Source organism: Sturnira hondurensis, unplaced genomic scaffold (assembly GCF_014824575.4).
Source record: "Sturnira hondurensis isolate 20B ecotype Veracruz unplaced genomic scaffold, ASM1482457v3 Scaffold0001872, whole genome shotgun sequence".
NCBI classification, from domain to species: domain Eukaryota; kingdom Metazoa; phylum Chordata; class Mammalia; order Chiroptera; family Phyllostomidae; genus Sturnira; species Sturnira hondurensis.
This window is the reverse complement of record NW_028074503.1, coordinates 27,894,453-27,922,094: the sequence shown is the minus strand read 5'-3', so window position 1 is coordinate 27,922,094 and position 27,642 is coordinate 27,894,453. Positions and strand designations below refer to the sequence as shown.

The window sequence follows — 27,642 nt, the reverse complement described above, 5'->3', positions numbered from 1 at the left end:
TGAGTGTCCCAGGCTGTGTGGTATTGCTGCTTGTGCAGAGGGTCTCTGTGGAGGCTGGTACAGCTTTAAAAGAGTTTGGGCAGAGGAGGGACCAGGAGTGTCCCCAGCCCTTAGGAACTCAACTGTTGGCCTGGCATCCTGGTGACACGGTCATTCAGCCCTGCCCTGGGGATTCCCTGGATGGGACCCAGAGCGCTTCTGAGATACCTGGCCCCTGGCGCAGGGGCTGCTGTGCTGGTTTGACTGATGAGGTGTAGGTGTTGGTGTTGGAGAGGCAGTGGCCGCTCTCAGGCTCGGCCCTGGCACTGCTCCTGCCCGCTGGTCATGAATGCAGACGGAGGCTGAATCGCTTCTTACATTTCTCTCAGAGAAAGACAGCTTTGTCTCCAGCGATGCTCTGGGAGGCAGTGGCCTGCGGACGTTTTGCAGCGAGGGCCCCTTGCCCACCCCCTCGGGGCTTTGACGTGCCCCTGAGGCTTCAAGAGCGGGAGCGGAGCTGTTGAAAAGGCTTGAATTTTGACTTTTCTCTGACTCTCAGAAGACAAAGGACCCTCACCCCCACTGTCCACTCTTTTTAGTTATTTTCACTCTTCAGCAGTCTTTTTTGTTGTTGTTTTAGTTTTTACTTGAAGATACGCGTTGCTGATTTTTAGAGAGAGAGGAAGGGGGAGAGAATCAGACAGACACACACACACACATGCATCGATGTGAGAGCAATGCATCGACCTGACACCTCCCACAGATGCCCTGACCAGGGATTGAGCCCATAACCTAGGTATGTGCCCTGACTGGCAATTGAGGCCGCAACTCTTACGTGCACAGGGTGATGTTCCAATCGACTGAGCACCCAGCCAGGCCTCCTCAGAGGTTTTTTACAAATAACTTTATAAAAGCCTGTGGTGGCTTTCTCTGAGGCCGGCAGGCACGTCAGACTCTCGTTTGGAAGAGCTGAAGGAGAACTGAATGAAAAAGTGCTCGGGGTGCAGGGTGGCTGCGGAATATCTTCGCTGTGTAGGGTCAATTTCAATGAAGCTGTATTTTGTTAAAATTTATCTCTTTTTAAAAAACCAGATTTCTGCTGTTTCGACTTCTTCACTGCAGGTGGACAGCCACAAATTTGACTCTCAGTCCTCTCTGGTTATCTCCTCCTGCTTTTCTTCCTGATTCCTCCGCTTCCCTCCAGCTGCTCTTTTGAAAACCAAAGAGAAGTATAAGCAAGCAAGGGGGGAGGAGTATTTTTACCAGCAATGGATGAAAATAACCTGTTCAGCTCATAAGGTAGCTTCGTAGTGAATTTAGCATTTAATTATTAGTTTTGAGGGGATATCTTTGAGGTTAAGAGTTAGCTAACTAAGAAAATAAGTGCAAGGTTTTGGAGAACCCACTTTTTCACTCTCCAGATCCCCTGAGTTTCTTCCCTACTTCCAGATTCATTCCCCCCAATGTTGATGCTCAGAACTTCAGCCTCCGAGGATGTATCTCCAAATTGCCCCCTGGTGGCCAGAGGAAGAAAAGACAAGATGGAAGATGGGGGGGTGCTAAGTGGGTCATTTTTGCCTCTTCTTCCATAATACATATTTTTAGTTACCTGTAATATTGATATGATTCATTCTCAGTGTGAACCAGCTCTGAATGCATTAGGTTAGCACTGTTTACTCCTGGGTCACTGTGCTACAGGGACTTCTTCCCCCATTCTTGCTTTCCAGTCTTCTTCGGTCTGATCTCTGCTTCCCCATGTGCTGGAGGGACTGGAGCCTCCGTAGCAGTGCTGAGATCCCTGGAGTGAGTGGGTCGCACGCGCACACACAGGCGTGCCCGGAGAACAGGGTGGTTGGAGACTGCACCGGCTGTCACTTCCTGTGCTGGAGTGAGCGGTGCGGGGAAGGGCTGTGATTTTATAGGCAAGCTGATTAGCCAAGCACTTGTCACCTCCACTGCTGCTCACTGGCCTACCAAGTGTGAGGATGTCATCTCACTGACAGCTGTCTGTTGTCAGAGGGCCATCTTGTCTCCTTTGCAGTTTGACTGAACACAATGCAGACGGGTGCGGAGCTCTCGGCAGCTCTGACGGGGCTGCCCTGCCTGCCAGCCCTCTGACTCGCTAGGCGGCATCATGGAAGAACTCAGAAGCCGATAGTAGCCCATTGACCATGTTGGATCGGTGTGTTTTGTCAAAGAAAAGTCGCTTTTTGAAGTGACTGCAAGTCCACGTAGGTGGAGGAAGATGAGACCTAGCACCCTGGTAAATGGGGCCAGGAGAGTCTGAAAGGTCTTGGTAGTAATCGGCTGTGGGGTTTCAGCTGATGTGCAAATGTGGAACTAGGGTGAAAAGCTCACACTCAGCGTAGACGCAGTGTTTCATAGCGGGGCTAGACAGCAGCTGCGGCGCATCTTAACCCTGGAGCGTGACATTAGAGTCTTCTTTGAAGGTCAGGATTGGCTTGTGTAGCAGGAGTAGTGTTGGGATGTGTGTGGTGTGGGATGCGGTGCCTCTCTCTCTCTCTCTTTTTCCTCGGCCGGACCTGACACTGCCCTATTTGGAGCAGATTCCAGAATTTTCCCAAAATTATAACTTATGCATTTCCTGGAATGTACGGTAGCCCTACAGAAGCATGGAGCACCTCTCTAGGACATTTTCTATGAATTAGAAATATTAAGCTCGACTGCTGTGACAGGGAAATCGTTTAAATGTATTATATAAATTTCCACATGGGAGTTTGAAGTTCTAATTTTTTGTCTTGTATGAATGTCTTCCAGTGAAGCTTTAAAATTTGGACCATCTCAGGGCTGGTCCGTGTAGACATACAGGGGTTGGTTTGAATTGAGTCACACCGGGATGCTTCCTATATTTGGAAATAATTTACTTTAAATGATTAATTTAGTTTAATCTTAAATTTAACAAGAAGAATCTAGTTCAATACATTCACTTATGAAATTTATTTAGAAAGGGATAGTATATGGGGATATTGAATACATTGCTTTAACTTTCTTTGCTTTACGTAGTTCCTATTATTTGCAACTTAACAAGTCTTTGTTTCTGAACCTGGGTGAGAAGGGAAGCTCTGAGAAGCCTTGAGTAATTTGTTTCTGACTTTCTGTACTCCAGTCCCTTACAAATGCAGTTTCATTTGGTTGATAAAGTTAGAGAAAGAACATCACTGAACTAGTTGGAGGAAATTCAAACAAGTCAACAAGAAAGACTCCTCTTCTGAATTGTCCTTCGTATTCTAAGATGGGAGTACTTGGGCAGAGTGTTTGGAAGCTAGCAGGTCCTAGACTGGGGGTCAGACACCCCACTTACTGTCCTGCCTCCAACCTAAGTAGCAGTTTTTCTTAAGTCTCAGTTTCTATTTATGGAAAATGAAGACTTGGCCTACATGGTCTCTGAGGTCCCTCCTGGCTCCCTCCGTGTCTGCGCTGTCAGGACCTGTAATGAGGGAGGAGAACATTCACCAATGGTCTTTAGATATTTCAGAAATAGTTGACACATTCTCAAAATAACCCATATTAAGCAGAAGGACCCTTTGGCCCTGAAGAGAAGAAGTGCAGAAATTATTCAAGAGATATACACTTAGCCTCCATTAACAATGTTCTTCTTCTTTTCTGTTTCGTATACTGATAAATGATTTCCCTTTAAAAAAAAAGGTTCATAAAGCTTAATAAAGGTGATGAGGGTGGAGAGACGGGACTGAGTCAGATGGGACCCATGGCCCACCTGCTGGTCACCGTTCCTCCGGGAAGGTGGTGGTGTTGGTCACCGGGAAGGCTCTCATACCTTTTTCACATTCGACATCTCAGAGATTTGTGGTGTGCCGATTTAATGGGACACTTCTTTTCTTTCCTGGTGGTAAACAGTGATGTATCTCACAGTCAATGGCACCTTATAATCGGTGATATCCAGTTCTGAGAGAGAAAGCAAGGCTTTTTTTTGTTTTTTGGTTTTTTTTTTACTAACGAAGGCAAGGTGACTTCTTTACTTCATTGCTCCAGGAAGGCAGTGCTTGGGGGCAGCTCTCACCCTCCCAGAAGGCTGCACTTAATGCCCATTTGAGGAAGGAGGGAAACGTATGTGAATGCAGGTATAGAAGGACTATTCTGAAACTAATTTAGCAAATTCCACTCCTTTTATGGTGGAATTTTATGACATGGTTCTCTCTAGAATTACTCCAGTTACTTTCAGTTAGAAATTCCGGATACCATCTGCAAAAGAAGGCTAGGGGTCTTTGCCAGTTTCCAAGCTGGAATTCCTCTCATCTAGTTCAGTATTACTCAGAGTTTTCAGTAAATCACTCTTTTCACAGACTTTTGTTAGTGTTTGTTGATACTTTAGAGATCTTCTAACCCAGCCCCGTTTCACAACCGAGGAAGCGGAAATGCAGTGAGTCACTGTCCGAGGGCTCCTGCGGCGGAACCCAGCCTCGTGCTCCTTTTACCAGCTTTTGCCACGAAGCTTTACACAGTGTAAGGAAAGTGGAGTCGACTCCCAGGCAGATACGCCGCACGCCTTTGGTTTGACCTTCTCAGTGGTACACTTGGTTCATCTGAATGAATGCACTGGGGTTCCTTAGGTTTGTGTCTTTGACTGCTGCACTTACTTTTCTGCCCGCCACCCTTCTAAATTCATAGGTGATTCCACAGGGGACGGAAGCCACACCTGTCAGGTGCAGTTTAATATATATCACATTTTATGCTAGAGTAACACCATTCGATCAGTTTTTAGTGGTCGCTCTGATTGCTCAGCCAGAGCAGTAGTAGCTCAGAAGGTGCAGCTCAGGCTGGCGCTTAAGTACCTCGAAGGTCTTTCAGTGTGGACACGAGTAGAACACATTGCATTTTGGGGTATTGTAAATCACCTTGCGGTGAACATTCCAGCTCAGGATCTCTGCGAGATACTGATTTTGATTTCTTCAAATCTGTTCCCCAAAGTGGGAGTGTTGGGTCACACAGTAGTTCTGTTTTTAATTTTAGGGGTACCGGGATGCTGTCCTCCGTCGTAGCTGTCCCAGTCTACAGTCCCCAGTAGTGCAGGGACCCCCTTTTCTCGGTATCCGTGCCAGTGATTGTTCTGTGTCCTGGTTTTTGTTGGGTTGTTTTTAAATAGTCGTCCCAATAGGAGCGAGGTGATGTTTCATCGTGGTTTTTATTTGCTCTTCTCTGATGGCTGCTGACACTGAGCACCTTTTCATGCACCTGTTGGCTATGTGTGTGTGTTCTTTGGGAAAATGCCTGTTCGGGTGCTCTGCCCGTTTATTAAAAATCACATTGTTTTGGTTTTTTGCTGTTGAGTTGTAGGAGTTCCTAAATGTTTTAGATATTAACCTCTTATTGAATGCATGGCTTGCAAACATTTTCTCCCCACCAACTCTGCAGGTTGCCCCATCGTTTAGTCGATGGTTTCCTTTGCTGTGCAGCAACTTTTCAGTTCGATGTCACGTCACTTGATTATTTTAGCTTTTTGTTGTCTGTGCTTCCCATACGTAATTGCCAACACCAAAGTCGAGGAGATTTCTCCCTGGGTTCCTAGGAGTTGTATGCTTTCAGTCCTTAATGTATTTAAGTTTTTAATGTATTTTGAGCTAATTCATGTGTGTTATAAGATAGGGGTTCAGTTTTACGCTAAACATGTGGCTATTTAGTTTCCTCCGTACCACTCATGGAAGAGACTGTTCTTTCCCCATTACATGTTCTTGGTGCCCTTGTCAAAGGTTAGTTGACTGGATATGCCTGAATTTATTTCTGGGCTCTCTATTCCGATCTTGGTCTGTGAGTCTGCTTAAATGCCGGCTTCCCACTGTTTTGATACTATGGCTTTGTAATATATTTTGAAATCAGGAAATGTGATGCCTCTAGTTTAGTTTCGCTTTCTCAAGATTGCTTTGGTTATTTGGAATCTTTTGTGGTTTCATCCAAATTTAAAATTAAAGTTAAGTTAATTTTAATATTGATAAATAGGGGTAAAGTGATTATCATCATGGCAATCATACAAAAAACTAGGATTACTATTCAAATGAATAACTCTCTAATTTTAATTTTCCTACATAGTTCCTTAAGTAATTTAGTCTTTTGGACCTAAAACTGACTTACAAACTTCAGGTGAAAAGGGGGAGCTAGTAGTGAAATATTCAGGAATTTTGTAGCCTGGCTCTTGAACCATTAGTAGCTTGAAATCAACCGGAGTGGGAGTATTGATCCCATGGCAATGGGATACTATTGCTCCCCACCTGAGGCTGTGGATCAGCCTATCGCTGCAAGGATAAAGACTTGATATCTACTATATACCTGCCCTATTTCTATTACTACTGTCCTAATTATTAATTCTATTTTTAAACGATAAGTTGTAGCTTTCTGGAGTAAGAGTGTTGAAAGTGACCATAGAGCCGAGTGGATTAACTGCTCCATCAAGGAAACTGAGGTGGTTCACACTCCAGGGGGATGGCTCTGCTCTTGCCAGCCAGTCCACTTGGCCTGTCTCCCTCGCCCTGGTGAGTTCTTTGCCTTCCACAAGCAGGCTTTCGGGCCTGGAGGCCTCCTCACTGCTCCTGGGGCTCTTGTTGCCTCCTCCTCCTCAGCTGCCCACTGACGTGTAGTTGCTGCCCAAGAGTTGGCTCCTTATTCCCACTGGGAGCCCTCAGCGCACCCTTTCGTATAACTTTGGCAGACACACTAATGTGTAACTTAGTCAACAGAATGTCGAATGAATGCATTTTTTGGTCTGTGCCACGGAGATTTGCCTCTTTTTCTGCCTCCCATCTTCCTCCTCTTAACCCTCCATCCCACTATGCTGCTTCTTAAAAAAGAGAGAAAAAATGTCTTACACTTTCTACATTTATATTTTGATATAAATAACTATTACTAGTAAATTTAGTCCCATTTAGACTAAATGTGTTATTTGGAAGCAGGAGGATCATCTAATGAATAGGAATGAAGTAGATCAGATATCGAGAACTCCACTTTTTTTTTGCGAATAGAACGTTGCCATCGTTTTAGTGGTAGGCTAGTTTGGTGAGAGACAACTTATTTTAAGCCTTCATTCAAAGCCACTTTCATGGTTCTCAAACCAGCCTCTGTTCAAAAGACCAGTTGCATTGTGTCACCTCTCTGAAACATTCCTTCTTTGTGTTAACTGGTTCTTCTTTATAGGCACACGAGTGTGGATGACTGAGTCTTATTTTAAACCTTCCCAGCTGTAAGTGTTTTCTGGAGTGCATAAGGAAGACCAGAGTTTCCGGGTGTCACGTGTAGGGGAGAGGAAGAGTTTGCATGTATCAGACAGCCACAGCCTGAGTGGTCTACCCCATGGCATGGGGGGGCACAGTCACCCTCCAGGGGTGTCCTGAGTAGGGGGTGATGGTGCCAACCTTATGCCACTGTCCCATCGGGGGGAACTTCTTTTAGCTTTCTATGGCTTTGTTTTCTTCCTGCCTGTGAAACAGCATTACTATTAGCACCCTTTTCAGTAGGTTTCTGTGAGGCTTGAATCATTTCGTGTATGTAAAACGGGAGGGTCTGCCACGTGGAATGTGTTCAGTAACTGCCGGCTCTTATTATCGCAAAACTGAAAGGTTTCAGTCCGGTGTAGCTTACCTTTGATTGTTGGTGGGCGAGAGTGAGCAGTATCTTTGAATAGGTCATTGTTTCTAAAGTCTTTAGGTCAAGTATTCTTAGTGAAACTTTACATTTTGCTCTAACTTACAGCTTTGGTAACATTATTAGTTTTTGCAATTTTCTATTGAGAAGGTAGACCTTCTCTTTCTCTCTCTGATATATATTTTTAAATTTTTTCTTATTATTTATTTTAGAGAAAGAGGGAGGGAGAGAAACATCAATATCTGGTTGCCTCTCACGCACCCCCACATGGGGACCTGGCCCGTAAGCCAGGCATGTACACTTGACTGGGAATCAAACCAGCGACCGTTTGGTTTGCAGACCAGCGCTCAAACCACTGAGCCACACTAGCCAGGGCTCTGATGTTTTTTTCAAGAAATGTTCAAAGTCTGATTTCATATTGAAAGAACATGACATAGTGATATTAATTAATTAAAGTTAGATGATCTTATTTCTAGTCTATAGAGTAAAAGAAAGAAGTGACATAATCTTTCTAGGGCCAGGATTTGGCTCTCTGCCCCTGGATGTAATGTGTCATGTACCACAAAATAATACCCAGTTCAACACAGTCTCGAATTACCCTTGACTTTAAATACTAGTGGCATTTACGGAATTGTTTTTGTAGATGTGCAGTGCCTCAAGTAAAACACAGCTTTTCTCTGAAAAGGATGATTGATGGGGAGGGCACCTTGTTGGGGTTGTGGCAGTACAGTGGGGTTCAAGGTCATTCACTATACAGTGGGTTGGCATGATTGAAGGCTATGGAACTCCAATAGCTTTTTTGATAACTTTGTGGGATACACCCAGTGACTGTTGTTATCACTTAAATATAAGCATAACCATTTAAAATATTACTTGCATCTTCCTGTGCTTGACTCTCATATTTTTCCTGGTAGTAATAGGATAAAGTGAGTTATTTTATTCCGTGTTACAAGAAAAACAATTCCATTAGGTAGGGTGCGGGTTTAGGGATGACTTCCAGGTGTGGTTAGTTTACAGTTATTGTATTATAAGGTAAAGGGAGACACGTGTGTGATTCTAACGTGTTCTTAAATTGAAGCAAGAATTGCTGTCTCACCAGTTTTTTCCCATCTGTCCTCAGAGAAGGTGCTCAATGTTTTTTACCTCCCATTGGGTACCTCTTTCCACATTTTAAAAATCTAATTCATACTTTCATTGAAATTTTGTAACTTTTTCCAGTAATATTATATATTACTTTTCTTCCTGTCCAGGATGCAATCCAGAATCACAGATCATATTAATTGTTACGTCTCTTCAGTTGCTTTTGATCTAAAGAATTTTTATTTTATCGTGCTCACCAGATGGGTCAGGAGCTGGAGGTCAGTCATAGCGTGTTGGTGGGGAACCACTTAGTTGAAAAATACGGTTGCCAGGGTGAGACCTGAGGGCTGGTGGGTAGGTAGTCACTCGGAGAGAACCAGACTCTCGGTTTTCCAGTTGCCTGACTCACGGATTGAGTGGCCACGCTTTTGCTCAGGTTTGCTGCGCCTTTCCTCCTGAGCCACATGGACGGAAGGGCAGAGGTGGGAAGTCTTGCTGAGTGAAGTTCTCACAGGAAAGCTGAGCTCTTAAATGACCATTTGAAAAATGGTTTCCCTGGCATCTATTAAAAAAAGAAGGACTTGAATGATTAACTATTTTGATAGTGAGACTCCCATGCTATGTTTCAGCATAGGAGTTAGAAGCCATTGAGGTTCGCAGGGTAGGTTCCTACAGGCATCAGAGATCTGACCCTGCAAGTTAACTGGGCTGGTCGTGGGATAAGAATGGGGGACGCTGGCATGCCAAAGTCAAGTGTGGGAAAGTTGGATGGGATGTGAGACCTGCAAGTGGGAAAGAAAGTCTTGAGCCACAAAGAGCACTTGGAATGCGGGTTTTGAGTAGATGGTGATTGAGAAATGGCACCACTTCTTTGGAGACTTGGGTTTGAGCTGGAAACAAAGAAAAGTGGCCACCTTTGAGTTGGGAGAGAAGAGTCTTGTGACGTAACTAACATTTTAGTCTAGTTACGGCGTCCCCAAAGCCATACCTTCTTGCGAGCCTCAACTACATAGCGTTTTCTTTCCCTTATTTTCATGTCTTCAAAAAATATAAAATAACATGGGAATACAACCTTAAAAGGTCACACAGTCAAGTATACTGAGTAAAATATAAATTTAAAAGGCATAACTGTTCTGTACTGCATTTATAGGTAAGTTGCAGAGAATTTAGGAAGTCCACTCCCTCTCCTGCAGATTTACTTGGGTGGCTTCAGGAAAGTTTTATGTTTTTTAAAAGTGTTCTTATTAATTTTGTCCTTAGGAGTTCTCTTTTAAACAAGAATTTCTCATGATAATTTTTAATTATTTAGCTGATATATAGGAAAGTTGGTATAATTATTATTATTTGTATGTTCTTATAAATCATAACGTTATAGAGCTTTCCTAACTAGCCCCTGGTAGCTCGTCTGTCTGCCTGCCTTCTCTTCTTTTTTCTTTTCTTTTCTTTTCTTTTCTTTTCTTTTCTTTTCTTTTCTTTTCTTTTCTTTTCTTTTCTTTTCTTTTCTTTTCTTTTCTTTTCTTTTCTTCCGTCCTTCCTTACTTCCTTCCTTCTTTTTTTCTTTCCTTCTTTCTTTCGTTCTTTCCTGTGATTAAGATTCTGTAGGAAAAAAATCACTGGCAAATATTTACAGTGTCATTTCTTTGAGTATCTTTTCAGTGTATTCCCCTTGTGCCACTACACTGGCAGGACCTCAGGTAAACTGTTGAAAGAGTAATGGGGATACCGGTCAGCTTTGCCCTTTCTGAGTTGAGCAGAGTCATCTGGTGTTGCAACATTAAATAATAAGCTTCTAGGAAATTGAGACAATGTTCTTATAATCCATCACTTCTTGTGATGAATATGTGTCTATTTTCAAATTAAAGCCATATATTTATAACAATTTAAAACTTTCAAGTCATTCTAAAACTCTTGAGATAAACTCTGCTTTGCTTTTTTACATAAAATTGTATTTTGTATATTATTACATATTCTTATATATTTATGATTCATGAACAATTTTGTATAAACCTGCAAATCAGGGTTTACTATAAAGTGAAACTCGGCTTATTCCAGCGATTTTGTAGCCCCACGTTGCCCTGGTTCTGTTTGCTCACATGTGAGCGGAGAGGAGCCTGCCATTCCCCTTCCTGGTGCCTTTGCCTGGTTGATATCTTGCCTTGGTGGCATCAGGAGTTTTTCTACTTCTTGTTGGACCTAAAAATAGCTTATGTACGACAGAGAATTTTTTGACATTTGAGAGAAATTGCCTGGAGCTGGTCCTTTGGAATTGTATTTTTGACTAATTTTTTAATCTTTAATTAAATGTATGTCAATTGTAGTTTATATTATCCTATGAAATATCTCTCTTTAGACCTCATAATTTATTGCATAAAATTATACATATAGTTCTTTTATTAAAAAGTTCCGTACTTATATCTAAGATTTTTATCCATATAGAGTTGGTAATCTTGGATTTGTTTCCTATTTTTATTACTTCTTTCAGATGGGCCAGAGATTTTTTTTTTTTGGCCTTTAACAGGATTTTTCTTTGGTTTTATAGATAATCTATATTTTGTTTGATTTTTATTTCATAAATTTCTCTTGAAATTGTAATTCGTTTAGTATTTTGAACTTTTCTAGTTTTTTGTACTGTATGCTTTTTACATTGTATGTAAAAATTTCATTTTTAGGCCATAATTTTTCATTTGGTTACTGCTTCGACCATATCCCATTGATTTTTCTATATAATGCTACTGTTGTCATTGATTCCTGCGTTGTTTTAAATGTCATTTTAAGGTTTCTATTTAGCCCAAGAGTAATTTAAACACTGTTTTAAATTTTCCACTTTAACAAAATGTTTTTATAATGGTAGTATGATTATGTTTCTGTTTTTAATTTGTTATCTTATTGCATTTCCAGTGAGGAAATGTCATGGATATTTCCCACTTTGGGGTGATTTCACTATATTTTTGTGGCTTCGTTTATTATCAGTTTTTTACATTCTGCATGCCTTTGAAAAGAAAGAATGCTCTCAGTTTTCTCTATTTTAATATGTTAAAGAGTGTCTTATTTTCAGTCTACTTGCTTTAAATTTCTCAGAGATTTGTTCTATTTTAATTGTGGATTTACCAGTTTTTTTCTATATTCATATGTTTAAAATATACCTCAAAGCTATGACATAAACAAACATTAGGAGTTCATGAATATTTTATTTTTGATGTGCTAGATGTTTCATCATGTTAAATATTCTTCTTTTTTTATTAATTTTTATCTTGGATGGGCTTTCAGTTGATAACATTGCTGCACATGCTTTCTTTTTTTGGTAGAGTTTATCTTACATATATTTTATATCATTTTATTTTTCATATGCCATGTCTGTTTATTCTTGGTAGTCTGTTAGACACAGCATTTCGCATTATGGTTTTCTAGCCTATTGTAACAGCCAATAACTTAACTGGAATATCGTCTGAAAATAAACAAAACAAAACAAGGTCACATTTAATATTGAACTTATTGTTGCCATGTTAACTTTTATATATCCCAAGTTTTCTTGTTTAACATCTTTTTTTCCCCATGGTTTGATCACATGGCTTTTGTTTTATTTCTTTGCTGCTTTTTTCCCTAGTGATACGAGATTTACAAATCTTATTTTTTATCATAAAAATTGCCCTTTTGCTTTTAACTCACACATTTAAAATTATATTTTTCTATTAAAGCCTAGAGCTGCTTAGTATCTGTACAGTTCCTGAAAAAAGGTAAGAGTGATTCTTAGCATTTTCTTTCAGTGACCCTTACCATATTTTTAATTCCTCAGTTTCTCCACTTCTCCTCTGTACCTTCCATGTGGAGATCAATATGCTTCCTTCTGAGGTTTTCTTTTTCATTGCATCATCAATGAAGTAGATGTTACTCGAAGGTTTCTTTATCACATCCTAATATTTCTGGGGACCATGTCCCGCCCCCTTTTTTGCTTCCTTTTGTCATTGCGTGGTTTGTACACCCTTATGTCATTCCTTAGAAGTGTGTGGGGGAGTATACGTTCTCAGAATTTTAAAGTTTTCGGTATTGTCTTTATTTTGAACAACTCTCTCAGTTTAATTTCGCTAGATAATGGAATTCAAATTTTCTGGTCATGGTGCGCCCCTTTGAAACGTTAGTTTTGCCCTTAGGAGAGGGTACTTGGGAAGTCCTAAGGTCATGATGGCTGAAGCTCTTTGCTGATTTGATTTTCTGCTTCCATTTTCTAACTTAAAGTTGGGCGTGGGGTCGGAATATGCTTGTTTCGGGGAGAGCTGTTTGGAGACTAACGGAGCACCTCAGCCCCGAAGCCCCGCCCATTTTCCTGCAGTACTCACGGGAAGACCTGCCTGGGCCAGGGCCTCAGGGTGGGGAGCAGCGACTTCCCTCGGGCCCATTGTAGAATAAGAGAAAAAACTTTGGTGTTCCGAAAGCTAAAAATGCACAGCTTTTTTCTCCCGCAGATTGACGGGTTGATGTTTGAGCAGTAGCCAATAACCCAGTTCAGTGAACTGCTGAATTTTGACTTTTATAAACACTTAATGAATACATTTTTATTCATGCCAGGGTAAAAAAAATCCAGCTGCTGGTTTTTGCACCCCCCCCCCGCCCCGTATCTTTTTTTTGCCTTAATGTCAAAATTAGAGTCTTTAAATATTTTTAACTTTTGTAGTGAGCACCTGTGCAGGTGTGCGGGCAGTACAACTTCACAGGGGGAATGCATGAGGCTGGCGGCCTTCTGTTCTTGCCTGGAACATGTGTTTCCTTGTGAGGGACTCTGGGGTGCTCCCTGACTCTTCATGGACCTCCATCGCTTCTGCCTGCGACTTTTAGAGGAACTAAGCATCCTGCCACAGGGCCAGTGGGGCAAATTTATGAGCTGGTCCTCAGATCAGGTGGGATTTCTGATTCTTTCTCTGATCAACTGCTTGACCTTTAATCTATCTAGTATCTAAAAAAACTTTGTCTCTCTGCCAGTTTTACAACTTCTGTCACCCTAAGAAAGGGACAGAGTTTAAATCTTAAAGGAATCTTCAGCTTTTAACCCTACTGCTGGTGTTCAGAAGGGAACCTGAGTCTCAGTCTCCTTTAAGTGGAAAAATATGTAGAATGTGTTTTACTGATATGTTAAACCTTTGGAGCATTTTTATTATGGACATTTTCAAATTCACAAAAAATAGAGAAAATTACAAAATATTCAATCATGTATCCATCATCCAGTTTCAACGGATGTCATTATTTCCCCAATCTTTTATATATATAAAATGTCTTCTATATATATTTATATATATACATAAAATCTCTTTTATATATATACACATATGTGTGTGTGTATAGCGTCCCTTCCACTTTATGTTTCTGAAATGTTTTAAACAGTTCCCAAACAGTGTATTATTTCATGTACAAATATTTCCGGAGCATCTTTAACAAATAAGCCCCCGTCTTTATTTTTCACGGCCATGGTGTCGGTATCACAGCTAGTAAAACTATGCGTAATACTTTAATAGCAGACTGGGATTTTCCCCAGTTGCCTTGCAAATGTCTTTTTACAGTTGGCATGTTTGAATTAAAATCCAAACAAGGTTCACACGTTGCATTTGATTATCATGTCTCTTAAGTCTTTTTAAAAAATAACATTCTCTCTCCCTCTCCTTTTTAATATTATAACTGGTTTATTTTTTCTGTATAATATCCCCAATCTGGATTGCGGTGATTCTCTATATTTTCTGTAAACTGACAGTTGAATCTAAAGTTTTGATAAGATGTAGGTTCTGTTTTTTTCATGATTGCCTCGTTTACATTGTTTTGCTTCACATCAAGATAATAGTTGGCCATTCTCTTTTCATGGTGTTTGGATCGATGTTTAGTGAATTCACGTGCTGCAGTCTGCTCCCCATTTCTTGTCCTCTGTCACCCGTGTGTGGTGGGATCTGTTGGCTGTTTCTTTGGAGGGGGACACAAAATTCTCAAGGCAAATAATTTTAATGTAGTTTTTTCTCCATATTAAATCTTACCTAGCATGTGATCATTTATAATTCATTCCTTTTGCATGTTTTTACAGTTTTTGCATTGTATTTTACATTCTTCTGTCTGAACTTACAGAGTGCCTTGCAAACCTGCTCTACTAGCATGCTTATTTTATTCTTGTTTTTTTGCACATTATAAGTGAAACATATTTTACTGTGATTTAATCCTGTGCTTAGAACAGTTCCTGGAACATAATGCTATTTATGGAAGGAATAAACTTACAAGTTGTACATGTTTTCTAAAGAATAGTAGCCTGAAACCTGATTGAAATATGAAAACTTCTTGCTCTGTTGCAATTCAGCTCTTGCTCTTCAGCCAGCGTTGGCGTGTCAGACAAAGTAATAGAAGTTGCGAGAGCTGTTTTGTCTATGTTGGCAGGAGGAGGGTGAATGGCAGATCCATTTTATGGGTATTTGGATGGGGACAGTGCACAAATAAACAAATAAATGTAAATGTATGTAAAATATATGTAGGTACATAAACACACGCACACAGCTGATCTCTTCCAGGTTGCCCTTACAGTTTTAGGTCCGTGTGCCGCAAAACTTGAGAGATACGTGCCTTTGAGTGTGGAGCACCCACTTCAGAGCCAAGGTCACATTGGGTCTTAAGGGAGGTGGGACTTGGCCTCTACCACAGGAGAGAAACCAACGAAGTAGTTTACAAACTAGAACATCAAAAATATTTGTAGATAGGAATAGTAGCTCTGAATATGAAAGTGCTCTCCAGAAGATGTAAGATTAATGTGGCAACCCAGAGGAAAGGTCTTACGCTGTCTCTGTGTAGCTGATCCAAAAGGTTGGGACAAACTGGGCTTGTGCAAAGGGCCACTATACTTACTCAAGCAGGCTAGGTGTGAGTGTTCTAAAGGAATCGAAAGCCGCATTCCAGGAAGTTAATATGGTGCATGTAACATGTTCTCTGTAACCGCCACCTCCCCCGATGGAACCCGATTGGCATCCCATAATAGAATAAATGGCTGTTTCCATAGCGAACATGTCAGTAGTCACATCAAGGAGGATAAAAAAGATTATAGATATTCTCATATCAGCTCAGCTCAGGTTTATCACAAAACTACAAAAAGTTTTCAGAGCTTTTGGAATATCAACATTGAGGACAAGGGATTGCGAACTCACAAATGAAAAAGAAATTAAATATCTGTCTTTTCTGGAGGAAGAAAAGCCAATTAACAAATAGAGCAAATATTATTGGTAAAGCATTTTAAGTCCATCATGTAAATTACGTCTTTCTTAGAGTTCACATGAGATTTAGCCATGTAAAAATACAGAAAGCCTGTCTACATGGTAAAAAAGTGCTGTGAAGCAAGTTCCGAAATAAGAGCGTTCGTCTTAAAAAGGTTAGTTCTTCACCCTGTGTGTCTCCCAAAGCCTGTGTAGTAGGGAGACTGCTGGGCTCTCCGGAGAGGCTGCTGCCGCTGCCTGGGGAGCCTGAGGGAGATGGTCCTACTACAACCTTCGTTAGGAATCTTCCTGTTCACCCACTACTGTGTCTGTCCTTTCGGGCAGTGGTACCAACTTGTTTTAATGTACTTTGCTTAAAATATGTATATATACACACGTATGTATGTGGATATAGTAGGTTTTCCCAGCCTCTTTGTAAAAATATTTCTTAGCTATAATTATCATGCATGTAGTTTTCTGGATAGAATTAGAATCATTTTAGAATCTCATGTTCTCCCTCTCCCCACTCACTTTTCTCTCTTTGCCATTTTGTTTGTATTTGCATTAAAAGTCTTAATTTAATTTTGAGTCATCAGATTAATTTTACTCAAGTACTTTTCGGCAAAATATTTGTATGAAAGATTAAAGTGTTTGGCTCATTTAAAAATCGATATATGAGATTATCTCGGTGTCTTAGAAGTGTCTGCTGCTGAATCCCTCCATGGTTTTTGTTACGCTGGCTTCTGAACTCGTGCAGGTAGTGAGTGTGTCATATGCTCACCATCTACGTAATTTTATAATGAGGAGTGTGATAAAACTTAGTGAGACGTATACTTTTTCTACATCCTTGTAGATAGACTATAGAAGGATACAAATGCTCTATAGTTGCTCTTTGGAAAACGTAAAAACTACAGTTCTGTTCCAGATCCATGAAGCTAGTTGTTTGCTCATTGTTACAACACCGTCTTTCTCATAACCAGTGAAAGCAGCTTGTAAAATACATGTGTGAGTATCGAGTAAACTGAGAGACCGGAGACTGGTTAGTATATCTAGAAAGGATTTCCTTGAGCGAGTGCTGCATGGGGTTTCAGAAGAGGGCAGGTCACCACTTAATGCAGGGGTCAAGGCTGAAACTCTGAAGCTGGAAGTCCCAATTCCAGTGAGAGTCTCCCTGGGATCACATGGAGGGGAAGACGTGGGTGAGAAGGTTCTGCACCCCCAGTGCGTGCAGCAGTGGCTGCCTCACAGTAGGTGCTCACAGTAGGTAGACTAAATGTGTGGAAGAAGAGAGAGGCCTGCAGGGTGGATTGGGTCGAAGTTGCCCGAGGGGTGGGTTGGAGGGGAGGAGGGGTATTTGTAAATTCTGAAGGTTTTTCTGAGAGACAAGAGGTAGCTCTGGGCTTTAGAAAGAAAGCTGCATTCTGACAGCAGCATGTGAACTGTCACTGTGGGGACAGGGATGAAGGGGAGAGTGAGGGGTGCGGATGGCGGCCATCAAATTTTGCGGCTTTTCTACCATGGCCAAATAATTTAACTCGCAGGATATGAAGTTCTATAAAGAAACCATACCTTCATCCGAGAAAAGGGGTGAGCAAAATACAGCCTGGAGCCAAATCCAGCCCACGGCCTGTTTTTATAGATAAAGTTTTATTTGGAACACAGCCCCCCCACCTGTTCGTTTCCACAGTATGCATGGCTGATTCCGTGATGCAACAGCAGAGTTGAATAGCTGCTGTAGAGACCTTATGGCTGGCAAGGACTAAAATGTTTACTCTCAGGCCCTTCAGGAAAATATTTGATGATTTCTGTCTTAGAACATTGTTCTTAGTGGCATCCCTCTGGAAACATCCGCCTTGTCAGAGAGTTCATAAAATTTGGGGTATCGGTAGTCTAGGAAAGTTTAGGCCGTATAACGTTCGATGAAGAAATACACCCCAAGTTTGTATCGTGTCGAAGCTCGGTTCTTACGTTGTTGCCTTGATTGTCTTACTTAGGGTCTAGTCTGCTGTGGCCGTTTCTGGGACCACGAGTCCTCTAAGCTGCACTGAGTGCCCGCTGTTTTCTGACTCTCTCGGAGCCAGCCTGCTGTCCGGAGTTCAGAACTCCACAGCTAAATACCAAGTTAAGACTTCTTGTTCTCCACGAGGGAGAGTGATTGCTCAGCCAGCTGTTTTCATTTCTTCTGCCAGCGTTGTGTGCTGTGTTTCCCAGAGTAACCGTTCCTTTTTAAAACTCTCCACAAACCACCCCTCTGGGTCTTGCTTCGTCTTTGTTCCTCTTTCCTGCAGTGCCTTTTCTCTAAGGGAGGGGTGTGGTATCTTTGGATAGCGCCTGCCTAACCCCAGGGGTTCTGAATTCTCTCTAGAACTGGGCCTCATTGGTGAACGATACACTATTTGACAATGCAACGTATTTAGGGAAATCCAATCATTTTTGCACAAACCAATTATAGACAAACACAAATGTAAACTGTCGTGTGTGTGTTTAGACAAACACACAACCAGTTTCTTTGAAGACTTTACAAATGCTGACTTCTCAAGTATATTTTAAAGGGCTTCGAGAATAATTAGGAAGTTGCAGAATTTTTGTGAGAAAGATGTGTCTTTTACATATTAAGGATCAAATGTAGTGTTTTTTTTTATGAAACATTCATAGCATGTTCTTAAAAACCGCTCTGGGGCACAGGACACAAGCTGAGGATGAGGCTGAATGTGTAGGCGTAGGAAGCAAATGTACAGAGATGGAGACGTCGTCTTCCTGGTGGTAATCAGTGGAATCGCGTAAGAGGACTCTGTACTTGATTAGTTACTCAGCTATGGAGGCCCTACTCGGTAGTAGGGCCTACTGTGCTGGATGCCGGGAATACCAAGTGACAGAGGCTCGTTTCTGCCCTTGGGAGACGTCCAGACTGGAAGAGACAAGTCAGACGGATGAACACGTACTTGCCATACAATATGAGAAATGTTACAGCAGGTGCTTTTTTTCAGATGAAGTAGAAAGAAAAGTCTAGAAGGAAGAGTAGTCAAATGTGAGACGACTGAAATGAGAGCAGACTGGGGAAAAGAAATAGCAAGAAAAAATAAAGGACAAAACGGGAAAAAATGTGAATTTCATTAGGGAAGACACGGAAATCAAGGGCAAAGATGATATAACAAGGGGCTGTGGAGAACAGAAGCAGAGGCAGTGGGGGGGTTTCAGATGTGAGACCTGAGGTTTAAATTGAGATTTTACTGGAGAGGGCATGTTGTTTGACGGTGTGACACTTCCTCGGCTTGTTACAAACTGTGTGATGAACTCTATGAATGATGCTTGGAGGTAATAATGTACCACATTACATTCTAATTTATATAATAACATGCTGTATAACATTGTGTTCATATACAGGAAAATAGTACACATGTATATGATATATAGAGTAATACCCCTTATCAGTAAATCAAGGCTAAGTAAGTTCTAGAAATGTTGCTAAGCACATTGTATCATCTACGTTAATTCCTACAACAGGCAGGTACAATTATGCCAGCATTTGCCAGATCAGAAGCCTGAAGCTTGCAAAGGTTGGACAGCTTGTCCGAGGTTATCTGGGAGCTAAGGGGCACTCACTGTCAGACATGTGCTCTCTACTGAGTTAGGGGCTCCCCTGGAGTAAGTGTGAGAGGTGAGCTTTTGATGTTAAGATGAACTGAAGAGAAACACATTGACTCCTAATTAATGGTTGGGGTGAGGGCAAGAACAAAACAAAGAGTAAGGAATAGAGACAGGGAGCATAGGAGAAGGAAGACAAGCACAGGCTTTGAAGTGGAGCCCATGTAAGCTCCCATCCTGGCTGTGCTGCTTGCCAGCCGCATGCGTCGGGGAGCATTCCCACGCTGCTGTCCTCCTGTGTACAGTCGGGGCCGCACCTTCTGCCTGTTAGTGTAGAAAGGATCTGCGGCTGTGCCCGGTTCACAGCAGACACTCAGTTGCAATTGCTGCTGCTGCTGCTGCTACTACAGCTTGTTACATTCCCGGGACTCTGACTTCACATTCTTCCTCCTCCTCCTCCTCACTGTTGCTACTACTGCTGCTGCTGCTACTGCTATTATTAGAGCAGCCATGGTTGGAGTAACTAATGGAACAGATTGAAGCTAAGAAATCGAGAATAGTTCCTGAAGTTCTCAGTTTGACCAGCAACAGTAGTTGCTCCACACTCACCTCACAGCGTTTACCACTCACCAGTGAGCGTTTACCACAGCAGGCCTTTGAGCAAGCTCAGTAGGTAGTTAAAGCACAAAGAAACCATCTCCTCCTTTCACTGGTGTGTATGCTGCTTTGGCCTTCGTACCGCGTATTTTTGACAAGTTACACATTTAAGAAAGAGCTTTGGGAAGTAATGTGAACACACCTTGGGAGTGGACCCACGTGAAGCAGGAGGTCATGCAGAACTCTGCAGAGATAGGGCTCCAGTCATTTCATGGCGAATTGAAGGTTCTGTTACACGTTTCCTGCTTTTCCAGGTAATCTCAGTTTTCTGATGATGTGCAGTAAGCTTGTCCCCTTACTTACAGGTTCAGATAGTTATTGGGATACTGATTTCAGTGAATCTTTTAGGCTTGGCCGTCAGACCCTGATTGAGCCGCCATGCCAGGTGCTGGTAAGCCGGATGAGTGGGATCCCAGTCCCTGCCCTCTAGGAGGGCCATCTCGATGTGAGGGTGGTTTTCCTAGATCCTTGCTGGAGGGGAGGACACTTACAACAACCTTGACTGGTCCCTTTTCCACCCAGAGAGAAGAAGGCTGGCATGTGGCAAGTGGATGTCCTTCTGTTAAGCTGGAATAGCAGGCTGGACAGACACACTTCTCAGCACATTTATTGTAGCTACATGCATGTATTTATAGGGGAAGTGGTGCTAATTCCCGGGTATGTTAACAGGTCTTACTCAAATTGTTCTATTTTTACACTGAAAGAGAATTGCTGAAGAGAAACATTTTGAGGCAAGTAGTGATTATAACATACTTATCAAATTTTATATCAGATAAATTTCCTGAACCAGAGGGGCTTAATCTAAAAAGAAGATAGTTATGCGTATATCATAAGTTTTCAAATCTACTTTTATTGTAGGTTACTGATTGCTTTGTGGTTACTTTGTGCCAACTTTCTATCTTATTAACAAGTGCAATCTTCTTTTTAATACATGGTAGGTGACTTGGGGGTCCAGAGTGGGTTTCCGAAACCACAGAAAGGCCTCCTCACCATATTGTATAAATAAATAATGTAGTTTTTTCAATTTGAGAGGTAATCAAATAGGTTGATGCATAAATCTTTCCAACTTTTGGGCAGCTGTAATTTCTAAACCAAAATACGTGACTTGTTACTGCACTCTCAGTCTCTTATACATTAAGCAATTGTTACTATGGTAACCTTTGCATCACAGTATAACATTTAAATATAAGGTGTAGTGTTTGTAAGAAAAGACAATATATTTGAATTTTTGAATGGTAAAATGTAACCAGTACTAAAATAAATAATCTTGTAAAATGTGACTTGAATTTTTGTAGAGTTATGCACATTTCCGACCAAAGTGATGACATGAATTCATTTGATTTTTTTGTGATGTAATGGGGAAATAAATATTTTGTACAAATAGCACTTGGTAAATGCCACACAACATTAATTAAATGCCTATCATTAGCCTTGCAAGGACAAAAAGTTTAACCTATTGGAAGTCATTTATTGGTGGCTAATACAGTAGTAAGAATTTGATTGGTGGCTAATACAGTAGTAAGAATTTGAATTTAACATCACATGATTGATAACATTGTATCAAATGCACTTTTTGTTTTTGCATACTTAGTTGGGCAATACCTAGTATGACTAGTTTTATTCTCATGTGTAGTGAAATCAACGCCCCTGGTCTGCGCATGCTTGCAAAAGCAAAATTAAATGAGCCATTGAAGTAATCCTGGTGGCATTTCCAGGAAAATGGCCTCTTAAATGGAAATTATTGACATTGATTGTTGGCCGGTTTCTTTATTCAATATGGAACAAAGCTAGCCATTTCTTGTTGCCATTGTAACTCTGGCCCATTAGGCTATATCATCACTATTTAACTCTTTTTTAGTTTTTTTGTAGTGACTGTTCATAATTGTTATCTGAGTGTAGGCTTTCTGTCTGAAAGTGGAGTAGATTCTTGGTCAGTCACAGCTCTTGAGGAATCATTTAGATCATCCTCAGTGGATTACAATATGGGACTGTGAACTGGAGGAACAGGAGAAAGGGGGTAACCACGTGCTGGACACCGGCTCTCCTGGACATTTGTTTGTTTATGTATGTATTTCCTCACCTGAGGGCGTCCTTATTGATTTTAGAGAGATGAGAAGGGAGGGAGAGAGGGAAGGAGGGAAACAACAATGTGAGAAATATCGATTGGTTGCCTTTTGTACACACCCCACTGGAGACCAGACCCGTAACCCGGGTGTGTGGCCAGACAAGGAATCCAACTGGAATGACGCTCCAGCCACGTGAGCCACACTGGCCAGGGCCTGGACATTTCACAAAGGCTGCTTCATCCGATCCTGATAACCCTATGATAGAGCCTTTATTCCCTTTTAACAGAGGAGGAGAGTATGGTGCAGGGCAGTTGTATGACTAACTCCCAGTCATACTGCCAGGTGCCCCTGAGCTAGGGTTCGGGCTGATCTTTCTGACCTCAAAACACCACCTGTCTTTCCCTGGGAGGGTTAGATTTTGCGTGTGACTTGTACAGCGTACCTTCCACCTTTAGGGTGGAAATAGAGAACATTAACCAAGAATCCTTAAAAGATACTCTTTGCTAAATGATAATTTTAATAATCTGCATTTCTCTGCAGCACAATAGCAATGTCATTGATCAGTCCCTGATCATGAAAGTTATCTTTGCCATCTTATCTTCCTGAATGTCCCCAGTTCTCATTTATTGAAACTGAGTATAGGATAGAATTAAAAAAAAAACAAAACAACAACAACTAAAAAGACGTGTTCCAGGACCTTCAAGTTCAGGACTAGAGACTGTCCAAGACTGACCTTCAGTTTTGAACTTTGAAATTCAAAAGTGGACAGGTGGAAATACTGTGTTCTCCATTGCCCTTTGGTGCGAGATATATTCTACGTTGCAGAGTAAGTGCCAACAGCAGCAAAATTATCGTCCCCTCCTGCTACTATAGTAAGTCAGCAATGGCCCTTCTGTGGTCAAAATGGCAAATTCAGCAGCAGCTATTCGACAGGGATTTGCAAAACCTTCCCCATGGCTGTTCGGAATCTTATTCAGCAGTGTCTTTGAAAATCCAATTCTGTGCAGAATTAACTATGTACGAATGACCTCAGTTGTGATTTTTTTTGAAGAAAAAGGAATTTTAAACAAATCTAATTTGTAATTTTTCTCAATGTGAATTTTGCGCTTAGCACTGCAAAGTCTGTTAGGGGGGTATGTGTGTGTATATACACATACACAATATTCTGAAATCTTACATGGTTCAGAATTTTCTTTTCATATTAATGTAAATTCCTGGCTTGATAGAGTCAGTTCACCATACAAAGCCACTGTACATCACTTAGGTTTTTGATGAAAGAATGGGATTGCAGCTGTGTGAGTGCTAGAATACCCAAACATGAATTAGGCTCGCAAGCATTTGGCAATAGTTCAGAAAAGGAGCTTAATCTGGTTTCATCTGAGACTGCTTTTCTCTGTTCGACAACATCCCCCCAAGATGTTGTGTCTGATGGCGGATCGCCACGTGATGAGAGTGACGTGAAGTCAGAGAAAGCCCTGAGAAGCCAGGGCCACATTCGCCTTTGTCCATGGGTTTTTTCCCTTCGACGACTTTTCTCTCTCTCCCAGATTCCAACCCTGGAATTCAAGGTCATTCACCTATTAGATGAATTAATTATAAGCCAAAAAGCAGCCTTCGTTGTACTCTGATCTCACTCATATCTATAATTAAGGGTAAATATAATCTTTTTAGAAATGTACCACCCACCCATTACATTTAAAGTGCTGACTGAAATGAAATAATAGTTCAGAGCAAGATGATTTTAGTTTAACAAGAAAAAAAAGTTGATAATTTAAGCTTGAAGTAGTTAGTTCTATTTTTGATTACCATTCACTTATAAATCTAATTTGAGATATATGCTGCCTTACTGTTATTCAAGTTTAATTCATGGTTTGCTTTTTTGGTTGCATAAGCCAAGTTCAGTGGTTGATCAAGGATGTTCAAAGGCTTCCCCCCAAAGAAATGGGAGCAGGGTTGAGAGACTGTGTTAGGAGGACAGTCTGAGACCCAGAACTGGTATAAAACAGGCAAACATTTTCACCAAAAGGATGCCTTGTGGAACGGTGCCCTTGGCATTTGAGTGGCTGTTCTGGGACCTGCTCTCCCCTGAAATGGCTGCAGGAGGTGGACCCCTAAATATTGAAGTCTGATGGACAGTATTGGCCTAGTTTATTCTTCGGTTAGAGTATTTTGAGTGTTACAATTGTTTGTCTTTCTGTAAAATAAAGAGTGAATAAGGGGAAGGACTCGTCTCATCACATTGCAGACAGTTAAACAAAATGCTAAGCTATGGGTTTAAGATTTACAGGTTGGCTCTTTGAGATGCCACATCTTGCTTCCAGTATTTCCTGGCAGACTCGGGCAGCTTTCTACTGGGACCCAGCATAACCGCAGGGCGTGAGCTTGCACAATGTCAAAAACCTGAACCTTTCTGATCCTATTTAAGGCAAAGATAAAATTGGCCCCTTTTAAAAGTAGACTTCAGCTTTTAAACTTAACTTTTATTAACCATAAGTTTGGCTTTAAATTCATGTATTTATATGTAGGCAAACTCCTATATAAGTGAATTCCTTACCCATTTTATGCAGTATTTAACTTATTAAATCGAATGCTATGAACTCTTTTAAACTTGTAAATTCATGTTTTTCTGCTGGTGGAAAATCTTCTATCTTTCTTATTACTGCAAAGTTAAGTGTGTGACATAAAGGCCAAGCAATAGTAAATGGTCATTGTTCGTTTCGTGAGTGCACTCTACAATAAAAATACATGTATTTTTACCTTCATTTTCCCTAGGGGAGTGGTTAGGGCCCCCTTAAGTGTGAGAATATGCTTATTTCTGTTGCATTTAGAAGCATGATTCTATTGTCTGAGTGAAAAAGAAAAGGTTCTAAACAAACAGGTCTAAAAAGATAGAAACAAGAATGTGCTTTTTGGGGGAAAAAAAGATTATCATGAGCCACCAAATGTTTGTAGGTGTTGTCTGGTCTTAGTACTGAGTCAGTCTACATAGTTCACGTGGCTGGCTGCACATTCAAGAGTTGGATGCATGATTTATTTAAAACTGGCTCATGAAATGATTTTCTTTTGAATTAACAACAATAAGGTCAGCCAGGGGCAGTTAGCTATTGTCCAGTTATCATTTTATATTTTTCACAGCTCTGTTGTGAGTGCTGCTAAAACACAGCACAGCAAGTGTGTCTGTTTTTGTGTTGACTTACTGAATGCACCTGCTTTCTTGGGAGTGCAAACCTTTGCCACCAGCACCAACCAAAACACAGCTTTGGTGAAGCTCATTAGAAAGGCAAGCAAGCATTTCAAGCAACATATTTGCTCAGCCCTTCTCTGAAAATTTTATGTAATTTTAGAAAAATGAAAACGAAGAAACGGAGTGATACCTGTCTAGAACACGAAGTTATCCGTGGTTTACAGAGGGGGAGGCAGGGGCGGAGGGAGACTGAGGAGGTAAAGGGGGGGCAAATATATGGGGGGAGAGGAAATCGGACATCAGGTGGTAGTCACACAGTGGAGTAGACAGGCGTCCTATTGTAAAGATGTGCACTTGGAACTTTATACACTGTTATTAACCCGTGTCACCCAATACATGTAATTTAAAAAGACAAAGTTTTTGATAATTTAATTTTTAGACTCCTACTATCAATGAAGTAAAGGCTTATTTGTAGGTTTATCAAACTACGAGAAGGTTGTGATTTCAATCAGTCACAGATTTATTGGTGGACATTTCCAAGGAAACTTGGATTTGTACTTAAATAAATAATAGACTGTTAATAAGAGGCATGAGATTTTGGATTGAGGTTCTAAAATTTTTAATGCCACTCCTGCAATGACAAAGAAATCATTTGGTATTACACTGTTGGATTCCTGATTTTGTAGAAATCTCTATTATAAAGAGCTCTACACTTCAGTTTGTTATTTCACAGAATTTTGACATCTTAAATTTGGAAGGGGCAGTAATTAAGCATGTGGATGTCAGGTTTTTATCTAGTAAATAATCTGTTTTTTATTAACTATTTATGTGGTCAATGTCAAGATATTTGCAATGAGTTTATTACTCAAAAGGTGCTTCCAACTTAAAATCTCCTTGAAGTTTTATTTTAGAGTAAGGTTTATTCTGTATCCCTTCAAAAAAGTCTGAAACTGGAAGCAGGCGAAGGCAGGCTTGTCAAGGAGCTGATTAGTCCTTTATCTATTACTCATCCAGCACCCGCAGAAATCCCTGGGAATGCAGAGGGTCTCTTTATGATATTTAGCAGTGGCGGTGGAAAGGGGAGGTTTAAATTTTTGATTTTCCAGCTTATGGGTCATATTTGACCAACTGCTTTCACTAGCAGACATGCCACTTTGTTGAGCTATTTAGGAATCAAAAAGACTGCCTTAATTTAAAACAAGGACCCTTTGTTTTAGTTGGTGACTGCCTTGTGAAATTTTTCAGTTCTCAGCGGGTTAACCAGGGAACAGGGGCAGAGTCATAATTGGCCTATTTAGAGTATTTTGCATGTGAATAGTGTGTTAGTGAAGCCTCCCTAAGTCTGTTGTGAGTGACATGGTGATTAGAATTTAGATTAGGGAAAACACATTCTGTACTTTATCAAGGACAGTAATTAGTTCAGTCAGTAAAAGTTGATTACAAGTAACGATAAAGTTAGATTTTTAGTACTTAATTTTAAAATTTCTCTATTAAACAGTAAATTTGTTCTTAATATAAATGGTAGTATCTACACTTATTTTCTAGCATATCAGAATAATTAAAAGAGCAATGTGTTCACTGCAGAGTATAATCAGGCGATTTATATGTTATGGGTAAGTTTCTACGTAGTTTTTAGAAAATGTGATATTATTATATAATCTTTCATGTGTCATCATTTTCGAAGGTTTAGTAATTTGTCACACCATGATAAGTTAATGATATTTGTGAAAGTTTTCTCATGTTCAGGTAAATGTTTAATCTGTGGGGATGTGTTTTAGCCTCTGATAGTCCTCAAGAGGGCATTCTAAAGTTCTTTAATTTGTTCCTGCTGGTTTAGAAAGCCTACTATGTCTATCATTTGGGGGGTTAGTGTGAGGATTTGAATTTCCTCCCGGTTCAGTTGGCATGACCTTTCCTGCGGGTGCGGTGTCAGTTCGTGGAAGGTCACGGGGTGCCGGTGCAAAGGCAGAGTTCTCAGTGGGCGAGAGCACCCACTCCCACCCCCAGTGGGAGCAGCCTGGAAGTTGTGTGCGTTCCCAAATCGGATGCGTCTTGGTTCTTGTTAAGGAAGAGCATGAATAGTTCCCAGATGTGAGCTTAAGTTGAGATAAAGAAAACATTAGTCTTACATAAATGCCCTTTTCTTTTAAATTAAAATGTTAGTCGTCTTAAAAGATTAAAATATTGCTTGAAGGGGAATCACCTTCTCTCTGCCTCTCAAAAACAAAGAATTAAAAATTCACAAACTCTGTGTTAGCTCCTTAGACTGCTTTTCTTT

At 40.8% G+C, this 27,642-nt stretch overlaps 1 protein-coding gene across 16 annotated transcripts in view; it reads left to right on the top strand.

The window, feature by feature from the left end:
• The window catches only part of TCF4 (transcription factor 4), a 332,565-nt gene that overhangs the window by 184,651 nt on the left and 120,272 nt on the right, over positions 1–27,642 (top strand). The gene's annotated exons all lie outside the window — the stretch shown is intronic.